Raw genomic sequence first — 12051 nt, 5'->3', positions numbered from 1 at the left:
GAGGGCCCCTGAAATATCCCAATGAGAGATACTACATTAATTAGGTTCATGTTGTATACAGAATTACATGAAGAATATTGTCAAGTGAGTAATAAGTCTTGGGTTATATTGTATGGTAAATGTTACTAATATAGATATCCTAGAAACTATATGGAGTTCATAATGTAGGATAATGGAGTTAGAGAGGCGAGGTTTAGAAAAAGAATGAGACTGGCACTTTACAGGAACAGACACCTTTAATGAGGCGAGAAGGGGCAGCAATCAGATTAGCGAGCTGCTGCCCTAACCTAAGAAATGAGTAAGTATATATAGGCATGTATGTGTCTTAAGGAGGCCTGTTCTTCTCTAAGGTTGTTCAGAGTAGTTATCTCTTAAACGGCTGGGGCAAGGAATTCTGGAGATCGGCCAGGGGCTGGGACCCTCTGGGAGTTGGGCGTAATCAACCTTAATGTCCATTTTCTCTTTGGGTGAGAGAGTTCTTTGTTTTGCATAGAATGGTGGGAAGGACCTGGAGGGGAATTTTAACTCCAGTCTATTTTGAGCCATGCAACTTTCCTTCATTCCAGATCCTAAGGAATATACACAAAAAGAGAGGTGGGCGCTGTTTTGTTCAGGGCTTTTTCATGCTGATAAATGAGGATCTGGGGTTTGTGGTCTGGGAGGAAGTCCAAGGCCCGTAGTATCAATTTTCTATTTTAGCCATCAGGGTCTCAAGAGTCTTGACTTGGTCTTGGTAAATGGATCGGATTCGGTCTTGGAGGAATCTCTGGAAAAGATTAAACAAACAAGGCCCAAAGGTGAGTTAGAAGGATGATAAAAATGAATGGTCTGAGGAGGGGTAAAAGTTATAAAAGGTTTCCTGTAGCCACAGGGTGGAGATGTAATCTTCAATGTGTTTGAGTGTGGATCCTTGAGGACTCGAGACCCAGATATCTGTCAGAAGTTGTTCCAGGAATAATTGTAGCCGTGAAACTGACAGGCTTATCTGTCGCCAGTTGGGGCCGGTGGAAGCCGTGAGAAGTATAGAGTTGTAGGGCCTGTGTGAGAAACTTGATGAGTATTAGTCTGGCAAGCATTTTCATCATTGGGCTGCATAACCTTTTTTTTTTTTTTTTTTTAACTGGGTGATGTGTACCCAAGGGGTGATTTTTTTTTTTTAATTTTGTAGCGGTAGGGGTCAGCAGAATTACCATGTAGGGTCCTTGTCATTTTGGGGTTAGATCTGAGTGGGACTGAATTGTCATATAGACTTTGTCTCTTATTTGAAGGGATGGATATGGAAGATTGCGGTGTGGTCGAGGGAGTAAGTTATCCATATGTTGCCAGAGGGCATCTCGTATCTGGGCAAGTAAAGGAAAACGAAGGCGGGAAGGCAGGACTGTCCTGGGAGGGGGAGACCCAAAGGTATTATGGGCCTCCCATACGTGGCCTCAGATGGACTGCCATTTAAGGGTTTTTTTTGGTAAGACCCAGACCTTTAAGAGGGCTAAAGGGAGGAGTTTAGTTCCGTCTTGATGAAGTTCGATCATTAATTTGGTCAGAGTTTCTTTTAGGACTTGGTTGGCTCTCTCAACCTTTTCGGAAGACTGGGGATGATAAGCGTTAGAAAATGCCGCCGGAAGAAAGAGCCACCTCTAAGGACCGGTGGTGAAGGCCTTTAATGGGCGGGCGCTCTCGGGCAGATCTCCCGGGGAGGGGCGGGTGAGCGAGGAGACAAAGGGAGTCTGCGAGGAAGGAGAGGTGGGGAGAGGTTTTATAGCCAAGACCGGCGTCCAGGCCAGGTCCTTCTATATAAGTAAGAAAGCGCGGGCTACAGCGGCGGTGGGTGTCCACGGGCTCTGTGTCGGTTCCTGATTGGACCAGGCTGCAGGGGAGGTCGGTCCCCGGAAGTTTAGCCAGCCTCCGGAACTTGTCTGCGGCACTTTTTCCCAGGGCATGCCTCAACATACCCAACCTTTCATCCCGGCCTTTTTGCTATAGGACAAGGGGTGCCAGTTTTTTCTGGCTTCTTCCTGCTGAACGGGGGCGGCGAGGGGTAGGGTGTGGCCAGGATGACAGGGAGCGTCTGCCACTAATTTTGTCACGGAGTGTTTGTTGGAAGCCCTTGGTACTGCTGTCGCAACACCATCAGCTGGACCGTGTTGAGCCGTTGTTTGATAAGGGCCAAGAGCCTGATCTCCCGGGGCCAGAGGCTGAGCCGACCCTTCGTCGTCTGTCGGTTGTGGCAGGACCCGGTCTGCGTGTTTTCTCAGCAAGGATCGTAAGAGGGAGAAGAGGGGGAGGTATCCCGTGAGTGGGGGAGCCTCTCCCTCTGGGAGGTGAGTCAGGAGGTAGGGCCTGCTGTAGAGCAGTTCAAAAGGGGTCAAACCTGTTTTGGAGTGTGGTGTGGTGTGAATGCGAGTGAGCGCCAGAGGGAGGAGGTCGACCCAAGACAGCCGCAGTTCTGAGGCAAGCTTGGTCAGGTGCGTCTTGATGATGCCGTTTACCCGCTCTACCTTGCCTGACGATTGGGGCCGATAGGGGATGTGGAGATCTGTGAGATGAATGCATGCCCATTGTCAGACTGGAGAGAGTTTGGCAACCCAAATCTGGGAATGAGATGGGTCGTCAAGACCTCTGCCACCACCGCAGCCGTCTCTCGGGCGGTGGGGAAGGCCTCGACCCATCCTGAAAAGGTGTCTACTAAGACCAGCAGATAGTGGTAGGTTCGATGTCTGGGCATGTGGGTGAAGTCTATCTGCCAATCCTGCCCGGGCATATGTCCCCTTAGCTGGTGAGTCTCTTGTGGGGGTCGGAGTCCTCCTTGAGGAGAGGTGGAAGCACATGTTAGGCAGGAGCGGTGGACAGCATATATGGTCTGTCTGAGATGTAGGGGAGAAAAGACAGGGCTGAGAAAGGAAAAGAGAGCCCTTGGTCCGATGTGGAGGGTATTGTGGATTTGGGATATTATGGCCTTAGCCTGGCGCTCAGGAAGCACCGGTTTATTATGGAGTAATATCCATCCCGACGGGTGCCTCTGAGCCCCTTCCTGTGCCAGCAAGGCTCTGGCCTCTTTGCTGGAATAATCTGGGTTGAGGGTGGATCTCAAAGTCAACAAGGGCTCGGGGGCTTGTTGTAAGGTGATTTGTCGAGCCACTTGGTCTGCCATATTATTATCCAGAGCGACAGTGTCTTGAGTATTTTGGTGTCCCTTGCAGTGTATCATAGCGACCTCTTTGGGCAGGGATAAGGCATCTAACAGTTGAATAATGTGGGGGGCATTACAGATGGGGGATCCTTTAGTGGTCAGGAAGCCCCGCTCTTTCCAGATTGCCGCGTGAGAATGGGCAATCAAGAAGGCATATTTGGAGTCTGTGTAAATATTGGCCCTTTTTCCTTTTGCTAGGTGTAAGGCTCTAGTTAGGGCTGTTAGTTCAGCCTTCTGAGAGGTCGTCCTGGGTGGCAAGGGCTGAGCCTCCAGGACTTCTAGGGTGGTTACCACAGCATAAGCCGCCCTTTGGTTCCCGTCGGGATCTTGCTTTGAGCTCCCATCGACGAACAAAGTTAGCTCTGGATCTGGTAGAGATTCGGAAAACAGGTTGTGAGGTGGTTGCATAAGGGACTCAAGGACTTCTGGGCCTGAGTGGGCTGGGGGTTTTGAGGAAAGGGGGAGGGAGGGCAATGAGGAAAGCGGGTTTAATTGTGAAGAACGACCCATGGAAACTTACGGATTGTCCAAAAATACCAGGTGAAACTGCTGGAGCCTGGATTTGCTGAGGTCAGAGAGAAATCTAGAGGCTAGAAGATCACCAAGGCGATGAGGTGAGAAGATGGTCAGGGGTTGACCATGAATCAGCTTTTTAGCATCAGCGTACAATGTTGTCGCTGCTGCTAGTGCCCGCAGGCAGGGGAACCATCCCCTGGCTGTGGGGTCAAGTTGTTTGGATATATAAGCAATAGCAGCAGTTCGGGGCCAATCGGCTGCACCAAGGCTCCAAAGGCTATCCCTCCCTTTTCATCAGTGTATAAATGGTATGGATAGTTGGGATTGGGAAGAAAGAGAGGGGGTGCAGCCAATAGGGTTGAGCGTAAAGCGTGGAAAGCCTGAGCCACTTCGGTGGGGGAAGACAGCAGTCCTGTGGGAGTCTCTTTAGTGGCGGCATATAGGGGTTTGGCCAGGGTGGCATAATTTGGGACCCAGTGTCGGAAGAATCCTGTCAGTCCTAAGAAGGACAATATCTGGTCTCTGTTGGCCAGAGAGCAGAGGGACCTGAGGAGGCTACACTGATCTGCTGTCAGGGCCTTAGTGGTAGGGGTGATTTGGAGGCCTAGATAGACAACAAAAGTCTGAGTCAGTTGAGCTTTGGATTGTGAGGCTCTGTAGCTCTGGGAACCGAGGAAATTAAGAAGAGTCGCAGAATGTTGTTGGGAGGTCTCTTCTGAGGGGCTGCAGAGGAGCAAGTCGTCTACATATTGGAGGAGGGTGCTAGGACGGAGCGAGCATCTGGCCAGGTCCCGGGACAGAGCCTGCCCGAAGTAATGGGGACTGTTTCTGAACCCCTGAGGGAGTACGGTCCATGTGAGTTGTGTGGTCAACTGGGTGTCGGGGTCAGTCCAGGTGAAAGCAAAGAGGCATCTTTGAGGTCAATAACGGTGAAATGAGAGGTTTGGGGAGGTATGGAAGAAAGGAGGGTGTAGGGGTTAGGGACGAGTGGATGGGCAGGGACCACCGCCGCATTGATCAGGCAGAGATCCTGCACTATTTGGTAGTCTCCTGAAGCCTTTTGAACAGGGAGGATGGGCGTGTTATAGGGGGAAGTCGTGGGAATCAGGAGACCCTGTCCCATGAGGCGGTCGATGATGGGCTTTAGCCCCCTGAGGTTACGGGTAGACAGAGGAAACTGGGGCCGGGCTGGGAAACAGGTGGGGTCCCTTAGCCAGATGAGGACTGGAGGGTGGTGCCAAGCCACCACTGGGACTTGGGTGTCCCAGACCTCAGGATTAACAGAAGAGGTTGGAGGGTCAACAAGTAGCATCAGGAAGGCCCCTGACGTGGGAGCCAATTCTGGAGTTAGGTGAAGAGTGGCCTTTAGCTTAGCGAGAATACCTCTTCCCAAGAGAGGAGTAGGGCAGGAGGGGATGACCAAAAAGGAGTGGGTAAATAGGCAGGAATCTAATTGACAGGATAGTGGTTGGGTTTGGAGCGGACACGAGGGTTGGCCGTCAATGCCCATAACCGAAACCTGGGAGGGACGTAAAGTGCCCCCGAAAGAGGAAAGGACCGAATAGGTAGCCCCCATATCAACTAGAAAGTTGATAGACTTACCGCTACCTGGAGCGTTACCCTGGGCTCGGCTTGGGTTATCGGGGTTCCCGAGTCTGGGCGGCGTCAGTCATCATCGAAGCTCAGCAGCTCTAAGGTCGGAGGAGGGCAGGAGGTCTCCCTGGGGCGCTCTGGTCTCCGGTCCCTAGAGGTCGGGGCCCGAGAGGCCTGGGGACAGTCGCTAGCCCAGTGTCCTCGCTGTTTGCACAACGGGCACAGCTTGGAAGGAGGCCGCGGATTGGGGCACATCTTGGCCCAGTGTCCTTCTTGGCCACACTTGAAGCAGGCCCCCAGAGGGGGGTTTCGGGGCCCAGAGCCCGCCACCGGCCGCAGGGCCGCTACCAAGGCCTGGGTTTGCTGGTTTAGGAGGCTCGCCTGAAATTCGGCCTTTTGCTTGAGCCTTGCCTTTTGACTGGTCTCAGCAGTTTCTTCACGGGCATTGTAAACCTTAAAGGCCATTTTTACCAGGTCTCGAATAGGGGTCTGAGGGTCGTCCTCGGCCTTGGCCAGCTTTTTTTCGGATGTCAGGTGTGGATTGCGAGATAAAACGATTGGCCAAGGTAGCTGCCTCAATGGGGGACTCAGGGGACAGTCTAGTGTATTGAACAAGAGCCTCAGTCAGCCGATTAAGAAACATGACTGGGTTTTTGTCAGGCCCCTGAGTCACCTCATCTAGTTTGAGGAGGTTTACAACTTTATGAGAGGACGTTTTTATCTCATTGAGGATGCACTCTATCATATGGCATACCTGCAGCTGGCCACCACCCCCTTCCTGGTAGTTTTAATCAGGGTCGGTGTCAGGAACTGCCTGAGCTCCCGGGGGACGCTCGGGGGAGGGGCTGGCACAGTGACGCTGATCAGCCTGCGCCCTGGCTGCCGTCCAAATGGCCTGCCTCTCTTTGGGGGTGGTGGTAGACCCCAGGATGACATATATGTCCTGCCATGTTAGGGCGTAGGTACGGGTCAGACTAGTAAACTGCTTAATGTACTGAGTGGGGTTGGAGGAAAAGGATCCCAGTTTGGCCTCAATCTGTGCTAAGTCCTGGAGAGAGAAGGGGACGTGGACCTGGGCTAGACCCTCAGCTCCGGCTACTTGTCGCAGAGGGAGTAGCGGGACTGGGGAGGGGGGAGGGGAGGCTCCTGGAGGGTTGCTATGGGAGCGAGTGTGGGAGCTAACAGGAGAAGCGGAGGGAGTGACGGGGGAAAGGGGAGGGTACAAGATAGGGTTAGGAGCCGGAGCATCTGGGGCCGGCGGTGGAATCTCGGGGGCGGGAGCAGGAGCAAAAGAGGCCAGAGTAGGGTTAGAGGGGGAGGGGGCAGGAGGGGCCGGAGTGGAGGGGGAGGGGGTAGGAACCGGAGAGGAGGGGGTGGGACGAGAGCGCAACGCCCAAAAGGCCTGAACATAGGGGACCTCAGACCATTTTCCCGTTCTCTGGCAGTAATTATCTAAATCACGGAGGACGTCAAAGTCTAATGTCCCTGTGGCTGGCCATTGTGAGCCATTATCTAGGGAATACTGAGGCCAGGCCTGTGAACACAGAAAAGTGAGCTGCTTGGGGCGGATATCTCCCTTTAGTCTTAGAGTCTGCAGGTTAGCCGGCAGGCATTCTAAGGGGGTGGAGTATTGGGGATTGGGTTTGGAGGCTGTCGATCCCATAGCGACCACGGGGCGTGGAGGCAACCCCCACTGTCCATACGTCTTCGGACGAGTCAAGGGGAGCCGGAGGTCCGTGTAGTCATGGGGAACGTCTTCCTCACGACCGCAGGGACCCAGAAAGGCCGAAGCCAGAGGTCTACTCAGCCGCTGGGGACGTCTCCCCACCAGCTGGTGACCGGGAGGGCCCAGTAAGTGCACACCCATTACGGGGCCCTAGGAGGTGGTCGCCAGGGAGGGCAGGCTCCAAAGCCGAAGGGACTTACTCCGTATCCTGCCATCCGGGGGGTTGGTCAGCCGCCTGGGTCCGAGGCTTCCGCGGCGGTGGAGCTCGAGGGGGCCTCAACGGCGAGTGCCGGGGACCCTCACCTTGGGCCCCACGTTGGGCGCCAGATGTTAGAAAATGCGGCGGGAAGAAAGAGCCACCTCTAAGGACCGGTGGTGAAGGCCTTTCTTGGGCGGGCGCTCTTGGGCAGATCTCCCGGGGAGGGGCGGGTGAGCGAGGAGACAAGGGGAGTCTGCGAGGAAGGAGAGGTGGGGAGAGGTTTTATAGCCAAGGCCAGGCGTCCAGGCCAGGTCCTTCTATATAAGGAAGAAAGCGCGGGCTACAGCGGCAGTGGGTGTCCAAGGGCTCTGTTCCTGATCAGACCAGGCTGCATGGGGGGGGGGGGGGTCGGTCCCCGGAAGTTTAGCCAGCCTCCGGAACTTGTCTGCGGCACTTTTTCCTGGGGCATGCCTCAACATACCCGACCTTTTAATAAGGAATGTGAAACCTCCGAGGAACTAGAAGGGCTCCTGCAATATTTTGGGTGATTTGGGATGTAAACTTGGGCCCATTGTCAGACTGGAGTGAGGAAGGCATTCCAGACCTTGGGAGGATTTCAGTAAGAATAAGCTGACCCACAGTAGGGCCTCGTTTGTTAGTAGTCGGGAAAGCTTCAATCTATCTAGAAAATGTATCTACAAAGACTAGGAGAAATTTAACCCTTTTTACAGGTGGCGTGTGGGTGAAATCTACCTGCCAGTCTTGTGCAGGAATATGTCTGTGAATTTGATGGGTGGGGAAAGGAGGGGGGCGAATGTTAGAATTAGGATTTGTTTGTTGACACATGATATAAATTTGGGTCAGATTATTTAAATAAGTCATATCGTCCTAGTCAGTTTAATAAAGTTCTGAAGGAAAGCCTTAAGTACTTTTGCAGAGGGGTGGAAAAGGGAATGTAAATATGAGAGTAATGTGTGGATGTTAGGCTCACCAATTTGGGCTACAGTAAAGACAGGACTAAGAGGCGGCTTGCCACTTTGTTTCGTGACCTGTTATATTGTTGTAAAAGGAGATGGGACTATGTCGCTGATGCCTCTGGCAGTGTATTACAGCAGCTTGTTTTGGGAGCTGAGCCGCATGGAGGAATTCAGAAATAAAAGAAGCTTTGAGAACAGGTGTGTTCTTTTAAGTGAGCAATTTTCTGTCCTTTCAGATTATATGTTTGAATGTAACACATTACAGACATATTTGGAGTCAGTGTAAATGATTACCTTCTGCTCTTTGGCTAGGGTCAAAGTTTGTGCAAGAGCTATCAGTTCAGCCTGCTGTGAGGATGTGTGAGCTGGGAGTGTGGCTGGCTTGATGAGGCACGGGGGGATAACTTGGTCGGGCTGTCCCTGAACTAGAGCGTATCCAGCCCCAAATGGGGCTTGTTTCTGGGCAGTGTCATCTATGAACCAGGATGGGACTTTGGGGTCAGTAAGGGGCCGATCAGTTATATGTTCAAAGGGATTAAGTGTCATATCTAAGGTCTGAACACAGTCATGAGGTAGGTGTTCTGTTTCTGGATCTGGTGTAGGGAGTAAGCTAGCAGGATTAAGAGGTTTACAAGGCATGAAAGAAAGGGGTGGGTCGAACAGGTGTGTGTGGAGGATTTGTAGTTGAGCAGGGGGCAGAGAAAGGAAAGCCCGATGAGAGAGTAAATCTTTGAAGGAATGAGGTGAGCATACATTTAGAGGAGCATTTTGAGTTATTTTTTTGGGCCTTCAGGTATTAAGAGGGCGGTTGCAGCTAAGGCTTGGAGACAAGGTGGCCATCCAAGCATGATGAGATCGAGTTGTTTCGATAAGTGAGCTAGAGGGCCCCATATGTCTCCCCCTTTTTGGCACAGAATCGGTAAGGCATGTCCTTGTTGAGAATGTACAAAAAGGAAAAAAGTCATTCAAACCCAAAAAGAACTTGTAGTTTATATCCTCACGTGTCCTGCCTATGTTTCCTTAAGACTTTCATAGAATCCCTCCTGACCTTTAGATATTTATGATTTGGAGTTCATTTCGTGTATGATGTTAGAGAGTGTTCTAACCTCATTCTCATTTTCTTTAATAAGCCTCCTACGATCCTTCACAGAGTCTCTGACCAATGTCTATTGCCAGGATCAGGGGAAGAATATTTCCTTTTCTTGATGCCTTCTCGATCAGTTAGTATTTGTCAAGTTTCTGACAATGCCCATTCTGAGGGCCGTGAGGTGATTCCTTGCTGTGGTTTTGATTTGCATTTCTCATATTTAGTGCAATTGACCTCTTTTCATGTGATTTCTTTTCAAGGATGAGTTCATGTTACTTCTCAATGCAACTTCCTGTAACTTGGCCCTGTTTTAAATCTCTTCTGAGGACCACCCCTAGGACGTTTGTTGAGATGAGCTGTTTTTGACTTACAGACTTCGGCCTTGAGAATACTCAAGGCCCATCAGCACAGCTTTTCAAGCTGTTGTTACAGAAAGTGGCCACAAGGCGGCAGCATTACCTTCGCTCAGTTCAGTCTCAGTGCTGCCGCCTTGTGGACATTTCTTGTAACTACAACTTGGACACTGAGGGGCATCTCCATTCACAAGGCCTGTGGGGCAGTTAAGGGATTCCCTGGTGGCTCAGGCGGTAAAGCAGTTAAAACTGCTCTCAGGAATGGTCCTGGGGCTGGTATTGCAGAAATAAATGACAACAACCGACTCAAGAAGCCAATTGCGACAGGTAAATCTCCTCAAATCCTTTATGGAAAAAATAAATGGCACTGAACAAGACATTTAGCATCCTTAATTATTACAGGAGGAAAGACAATCAAAACGACAACAAGAAACCAAATCCCAGCAGGCAGAATGGACATCCACAAAAGTCTACAAACAGTGAATGTTCGAGAGGGCCAGGAGCTGACTGAACCCCTATACAAGGTTGGTGGGAACGGACGTTGCCAACAACCCCTAGAAAAGACAGCCTCCACAGGCCAGAATATAAACATTCAAGACAGCTAAACACAGTATCTGACATCCACACCTGGGCTTATATCCCCCAAAATCCATCATTCAAAAAGACACATGCACCCCAACATTCACTGTTGCACTACTTACAACAGCCAAGACACAGAATGAGGAAATGTCCTCTGACAGATTAATGTTCAAGGACAAGTGGTGAATAAATACACTGGACTATTAGCCATGAAAAGGCAGCATTGAAATCAGGAAATTATGCCACTGTTTGCTGCAAAGATGGACATTGGAGGATCATACACTAAGTGTATTCAACAGACAGAGGAAGAAAACAGCATATGATGTTCCTTTCAGTCAAATAAAAAAAGAAATACAAAGAAACTAATATACAGCACAGAAAAAGATTCTGAAAATTCAAACACAAACAAGGAATTCCAAAGAAAGGAAACAATAAAGGGCCACAGATTAATTAGGAATTTAGGACTACATATTCACAAAAACCTGTATGTTGAACATATACACATAAATCTGTATCTGTAATAGATAATCCACAAGGATTATCTCCTTCCTTCCTTCCATCCACATATACACAGAAAGCTGTATATCTATACACACAAACCCATATGTCTAACGTATACACAGAAATCTATACCCATAATAGATGATTCAAAGGATTATCTCCTTTCTCCTTCCCTCCATATATGTAAAAAAATCTGTATCTCTAATAGTTACTTAGAGCTTCCCTTGTGGCCAAAGGGTTAATAATATGATGGTAACGTGGGAAACCTGGGTTCAACCTCTGGGCGTGGGAAACCTGGGTTCAACCTCTGGGTCCAATAAATCCCCAGAAGAAGGGAATGTCTACCTACTCCAGTATTCATCCCTGGGGATTCATGGAAAGAAGAACCCAGCAAGCTACAGCCCTTGGGGTTGCATAGAGTCAGAGGAGATATACCAGGAAGACATAATATTCAGCCCCGGGAGGCTACTTGACCTTGTTCCATAATCTCTATGGCAAAGAATTGGAAAAAACCAAAAAACAGATATGCCGTATGTAGATGTCATAACTGAATCAGGAGCCTGAACGCTGACAAGCACAACATCGCAGATCAAATATAGACCAACACAGCATCCGCATGAGATTAAAGCAATGTCTATTTTATTCCCTCCGATTTCCCTGCCTTGGGCTGCTTTCCATTCCCTGGACCCTGACCAGGCTTCAGTCACATGACTGGACTGGAGAGGAGCCGACAGTCAGGCGGGGGGCCCTAAATTGAGCCCCCTCTTAAACCTGTGCTCTCCGGTTTGCCGTGGCTGGGACCATAGAACCTAGTGCACGCACAGGATGGTGGCCTGAACCTCTGGCCGCGAGGACCTTAGAAAAGTCGCCTTCCTCCAGGTCCGCTGGTGCTGGGGTCCCCAGCTGGAGCCTCTTTCCTGAGAGTGCAGCCTCCTAGGCACCCTAGCAGGGAGCGGTGCCCCAGGTTGGGATGAGTCCGAAAGGGAGGGTGAAGTGTTAAGGGGAAGTAGCAGTGAGACACAGGCCTTGCGTGTTTGCTCAGGCACATTCCCAGGAAGTCAATTTCCAAAGTCTCAGCTTGCCTGCCATTTCCTTCTCCAGGGGATCTTCCTGACCCAGGAATCGAATCCAGGTCTCCCGCATTAAGGGCGGACTCGCTACCGTCTGAGCCTCCAGGGAATCCCTAAGAACCGGAGTTAACACGAAACAGTGCTGCCGCCTTGTGGACATTGCCTGTAACTACAACTTGAACACATAATACCACCTCCAACTGTCAAGGACTTTGGGGGTGCTAAGGACAGCAGCTCTCAGGAAAGGCCCTGGGGCAGATACT

General features: G+C 50.6%; 1 long non-coding RNA gene across 1 annotated transcript in view; it reads right to left on the bottom strand.

Annotated features, from left to right (window-relative positions):
* Nucleotides 1–309: 309 nt before the first annotated feature.
* LOC136147489 (uncharacterized) overlaps nt 310–12051 on the bottom strand; it is a 49148-nt gene continuing 37406 nt past the window's right edge. Inside the window, exon 3 of the long non-coding RNA XR_010659196.1 lies at nt 310–766. This is a non-coding gene — a long non-coding RNA (uncharacterized lncRNA). The remainder of the gene's footprint in view (nt 767–12051) is intronic.

The sequence above is a fragment of the Muntiacus reevesi genome, chromosome 15 (genome assembly GCF_963930625.1).
Source record: "Muntiacus reevesi chromosome 15, mMunRee1.1, whole genome shotgun sequence".
NCBI classification, from domain to species: domain Eukaryota; kingdom Metazoa; phylum Chordata; class Mammalia; order Artiodactyla; family Cervidae; genus Muntiacus; species Muntiacus reevesi.
The sequence above is the reverse complement of the archived record's forward strand: the minus strand, read 5'-3'. Positions and strand labels throughout refer to the sequence as shown.